A 6,000-nucleotide genomic window follows, 5' to 3' on the forward strand; every position below is an offset into this window, starting at 1 on the left:
AGGCGCAGAACTTGCCATCCCACGATTGGCGCACATGACTTGGCAATCAGAGCGCAAAACTCAAACGCGGAAACACAAGTTTGTTGTGGAAAGTATAGACGTGACCTGTTCACCTTGGTTGTCGGTATACTGTTGCCTTCATCCAGTCAGCTTTTTAATAGTTGGTTTTGAAGCGTTTTAGTTCAGTAGTTTTCATGACTTCAAAGCGACAGATATGCCCACATTCATAATGTAGAAAAACCAAACGACAACATTCATCATAAGAATGTTCATAATTTTGTCGTGGACAGCGTAACCATGGCAACACTGTCAACAAGGCAGACATTGAACTAAGAGCTGTCGGCAGCATGAACTAAATGTAGCAGAGATTTGATAGTAGAATTAAATCAATTAAACTAAAGGCACCAGATTAATTTATTCTCTTAGACGTGCAGGTTTTTTTTCATGCAGTGTGTCAACCTGCATGGCGTGATGGAGAGGAGAACATTTTGAGAGCTGTTCCCTGAACAGACACACGGATGAGATAAGATATTCCTTTATTGATCCCTTTGGGGAAACTTGGGCGGGATGGGGGTGCAGGTATGGCAGAGTAATAGAAGAAAGACATAGATATAGGCAATACAATTAAATCCGAATATAAAACTAAACAAAGGTGCAGTCTGTATGCCCTATCGGTTATATTATGTTACAATAAATATAGGCTATAAAGAAGTTTGAATCTGAATATATATACTATGAGTAAAAGTAAATGGTATACACAAGGTACCCTAACTGTCATGATATACATAATACATTGTAGTCCATGCAGGCTTTGGTGAGTCAGACACAGCGGTCAGACATTCCTAACAGTTCTGCAGTCGTTAGTTCTCCAGCTGCTGGCAGCAGTCTAGGATGTTGTTTCACCTGGAGGGGCGTGGTCTAGCAGGACGTTGCTCTGAGTGCACTTTCAGATGTTTTCCACAATGTTACTTTTAATTAAATGTTTTGACATCATGTCCTCATTATGAGACCCTGGGAGCAGCATCATGTACTGTCCGCTAATTCATCAACTGATACCCAAACGTTTCCCTGCTAAGGACCCTCAAATAGAGATGGAAATCATTTGGTGTGGAACCCTATGCTATGTCCACCTGATTGAAACAAACAGTACCTATGGCAGATTACCCCCCCCCACCTGGTTCTGGCAGTAGATTAAAACAACAGTTCCTGCTCCAGGTCTAACAAGATGTTTATTTCCTATGAAAGGCTCTTTGTCTTCTCTTCTGTACATTTTGTTGAAATTATTCTGTAAATATTTTTTTTATTTCTCTCTCAATTTGAATTCTGGTACTGATGGATGTTATGTTGTCGACTCCTGGCCATGGTTCCAGATTCTGTTGTAAAGCTCACTGCAAATGCTGTGTAAATATCAGTGGTGTGGGTGTATAACAGGTTAATAAATGCCAAGAGCATATGAATTATATTCCACTTTTTTATTCAACTAGAATAAAGATCCAAAATAATTGTGGTGGGTCCCCATCAATATTTAGATCCTGGCTCCCACATGACAGGAGTACTAGTATGTTATAATGAGCCTGGCTCCCACATGACAAGAGGACTAGTATGTTATAATGAGCCTGGCTCCCACATGACAAGAGGACTAGTATGTTATAATGAGCCTGGCTCCCACATGACAAGAGGACTAGTATGTTATAATGAGCCTGGCTCCCACATGACAAGAGGACTAGTATGTTATAATGAGCCTGGCTCCCACATGACAAGAGGACTAGTATGTTATAATGAGCCTGGCTCCCACATGACAGAGGACTAGTATGTTGTTATGAGCCTGGCTCCCACATGACAAGAGTACTAGTATGTTATAATGAGCCTGGCTCCCACATGACAAGAGTACTAGTATGTTATAATGAGCCTGGCTCCCACATGACAAGAGTACTAGTATGTTATAATGAGCCTGGCTCATGACAAGAGTACTAGTATGTTTTAATGAGCCTATAGCTCCCACATGACAAGAGTACTAGTATGTTTTAATGAGCCTATAGCTCCCACATGACAAGAGTACTAGTATGTTTTAATGAGCCTGGCTCATGACAAGAGTACTAGTATGTTTTAATGAGCCTATAGCTCCCACATGACAAGAGTACTAGTATGTTTTAATGAGCCTGGCTCATGACAAGAGTACTAGTATGTTTTAATGAGCCTGGCTCATGACAAGAGTACTAGTATGTTTAATGAGCTTGGCTCATGACAAGAGTACTAGTATGTTTTAATGAGCCTATAGCTCCCACGTGACAAGAGTACTAGTATGTTTTAATGAGCCTGGCTCCCACATGACAAGAGTACTAGTATGTTTTAATGAGCCTGGCTCCCACACAGATTTGTTGGTGGATTTGCTGGAAATGTCTTTTAGGAGAATGACCGTTCAAGAAAAGCTGGAGCTAGTGAGGACAGCTAGCAGCCCTGTCCCAACCAGGGAAATGAACTACAAAGCTACACCTGGTTTACAGCATCGGAGGAACATGGCAAATTGTATTGCAGGAAATTTCTGTGATTTGCAACAGACAGATTTGATGACATATTATGACAGGTGTGTGTGTGTGTTTGTTTCTCACTAAATGCAGTTGAAGCCATGGCCACTTCCATATAGTATTTTGACCACTATTTATTATATAATTAGGTTTTTAACAGATTTTTAACCATAGCACCCTACACTGTACATCTGAAATCCCAGCTGAATTGGCACTGGACATTTTCACAAAAAAACAAACATACCATTTAAAAAGCTCAGAATAACAGTAATTCCAGCTGCTACTTTCATAACCCACTATAGTAAGAACACAGATGACCAACATTACCAGTGGAAACAAACCATTACCTGTTAGTCCTATCAAGAGCTCAATGAATCAACTACACAATGAAAAACATATCTATTAATTCTTTTGTTGGTTTCTTTACACAGATTGACTCTTTAAATAGACCAGACCAAAGGACACTCCAACCAAACCTCTAAACCACTCGGTTATATAATATTCTATTATAATACAAATTAGGGCTGACCCCTATTAGTCGAATAGTCGACTAATCGATCGAAAGGAGCCGTAGTCTGCCAACCTCTTAGTCGAATACAAAAAAAAAATTATATATAAAAAGAAAAATTCATAGTCGACTAATAGTCGACTATCGGCTAATTTCGGCCAATCAGCAGACACCTATTACAGCAGACACAGTGCACCACTGAGACCAGCCTCTATATGACTGCAGTGATATAACTACCACGCATATCTGATGTGAAAAACGTATTGACGGGGACAATGGGTCTCCAACGGACGTAAGACAAAACATTTGCTCTTAGGGCCATTTAAGACATCTTAGTGCCAATTTTGGGATTCCCCAACCGTCCCTACTAACACAATAGTAAATATAAGGTTTAAATAAATATAGCACAGTCATATTTATTTAAATTATGATTAATTAATTCCAAGGAGGCCTGTAGAGTTGACATGAAGGAATCACTATGATTCCTCCCAAATAAAGCCCTTAAGAACACGGAGCACAACAGTCTGTCAAGTTAAGACTGCTCCTAAATCCTGCTCTTATTCAGGGCCGAATCCAAGCTTAGGGACGGTTGCGGGGAATCCCAAAAATCGGCCCTAAAATGTCTTAAATGGCCCTAAGAGCACATTTTTTGTCTTAAGTCCGTTGGAGAATGAGATGTCTGGCTAGCAAGCCAAGCTTTCTGTCAAACATACTGTGAGATCATATTCACTGTTTGTAAACCAGGTTATGCATACACTATAAAGAGGACTATGTTGCTCAGAAGAGACCATGCAGCATACAGTGGGCTAAACGTGTCGCCATAGGGCTTCATCTGAATGAAGAGGACACAGAGGCTTGTGTATCAAAACTAATACTTTGCTTTATATAATATATACAATATTATCATTAAAACGAAATGTATATAGCGCCTTTCAGGAAACCCAAGACGCTTAAAAGAACACATTTTCATTAAGGGCACACTGTGTGCATTTGAGATAATACATTATTCTATTTGTATGCTGGTGTAGTTATGTTGATATTTAAATAAATTACCTATAGCCTACTAGTTATGTCTCCCGTTGTATTGGTTTGCCCTCTTGTGGACATAATGCGCAACAATAGATATTCGAATGGTTCAAACCTATGTGTTTTTTAGAAGGAATATTCTAATGTTATTTTTGGACAGTTTTGACAGCCCTACATGTTCCTGCTCAAATTGTGAGAAGCAGACTCCATGAGGGTGGTATGAGGGCCCGACGTCCACAAGTGGGGCCTGTGCTCACAGCCCAACACCGATTGGCATTTGCCAGAGAACAGGATTGGCAGATTCGCCATTGGCTCCCTGTGCTCTTCATGGATGAGAGCAGGTTCACACTGAGCACATGTGACAGACGTGACAGAGTCTGGAGACGCCGTGGAGAACGCTCTGCTGCCTGCAACATCCTCCAGCATGACTGGTTTGGCGGTGGGTCAGTGATGGTCTGGGGAGGCATATCCTTGGAGGGCCGCACAGACCTCCATGTGCTAGCCAGAGGTACCATGACTGCCATTAGGTACCGGGATGAGATCCTCAGACCCATTGTCAGACCATTATGCTGGTGCAGTGGGCCCTGGGTTCCTTCTCATGCATGACAATGCTCTGCCTCATGTGGCTGGAGATGCTATGGACTGGCCTGCCCGTTCCCCAGACCTGAATGCAATCGAGCACCCCAGACTGTCCAGGAGTTGACCGATGCCCTGATCCAGGTCTGGGAGGAGATCCCTCAGGAGAACATCCGTGGTCTCATCAGGAGCATGCCCACTGCCCAGACGTTGTAGGGAGTGCATACAGGCACGTGGAGGCCACACTACGTACTGAGCCTCATGGGATCAGCCTGTGATCTGATTTTGCCACTTTTATTTTGAGTATGATTCTGAATCCAGACCGCCATGGGTTAATTTTGATTTCCATCATTCTTATGTCATTTCTTCTTCTCAACGCATTCCACTATGTAATGAATAAAGATTTTCAACTGGAATATTTCATTCATCGAGATCTAGGATGTGTTCCCTTTATTTTTTTTTAGCAGTGTATTAACCTGCCTGATAAATTCACGATAGTCAAATGACATGATACAGTATATTAGCCTGCTTGATATATTCATGATAGTCTAAATTACATGATATATAATTAACCTTCTTGATAAAGTCCTGTTAGACTAAATTACATGTTATATTAACTTGTTTGATGAATTCACGATAGTCTAAATTACATGATATATTGGCCTGCTTGATAAATTCACGATAGTCTAAATTACATGATATATTAACTTGCTTGATATATTCATGATAGTCTAAATTACATTATTTATTAGCCTGCTTGAAAAATTCACCAGATGCCTATAGATAACTTGGTGATAATAACTATAGCTACATGACACCGTTTGTTTGTCACACAAACAAATGATCAAACAAACTAATTATTAAACAAATAAACAGAAACTGCAGTTGGTAAAAGATGTATTGCTGAATTTAATTGATTTCTGTCTAACAACAGGCTACTCAAAGACATGTTCTTGCTAGAGAGAAAATGAGATTGTTAGAGAGAGAAAAACATGCCCTTATCAAATTAATTATCTCAGAGTTTAGTTATGAAACTGTCATCTGACTGACTGACCAACAAACTAAACTACCCCAGTGTCAGTCAGTCAGTCAGTCAATCAATCAATCAGTAAACCCGTCAGTAAATCAGTCAGTTAGTTAGTCATTTAGTCAGTCAGTCAGTCAGTCAGTCAGTCAGTCAGTCAGTCAGTCAGTCAGTCAGTCAGTCAGTCAGTCAGTCAGTCAGTCAGTCAGTCAGTCAGTCAGTCAGTCAGTCAGTCAGTCAGTCAGTCAGTCAGTCAGTCAGTCAGTCAGTCAGGTAGGTAGTGGAGCTCAACCACACTGGGTTTCAGTAAGAATGGTTCATAAGGGGGAATCTGTAGGAAA

Source organism: Notolepis coatsorum, assembly GCF_963971535.1.
Source record: "Notolepis coatsorum genome assembly, chromosome: 12".
NCBI classification, from domain to species: Eukaryota; Metazoa; Chordata; class Actinopteri; order Aulopiformes; family Paralepididae; genus Notolepis; species Notolepis coatsorum.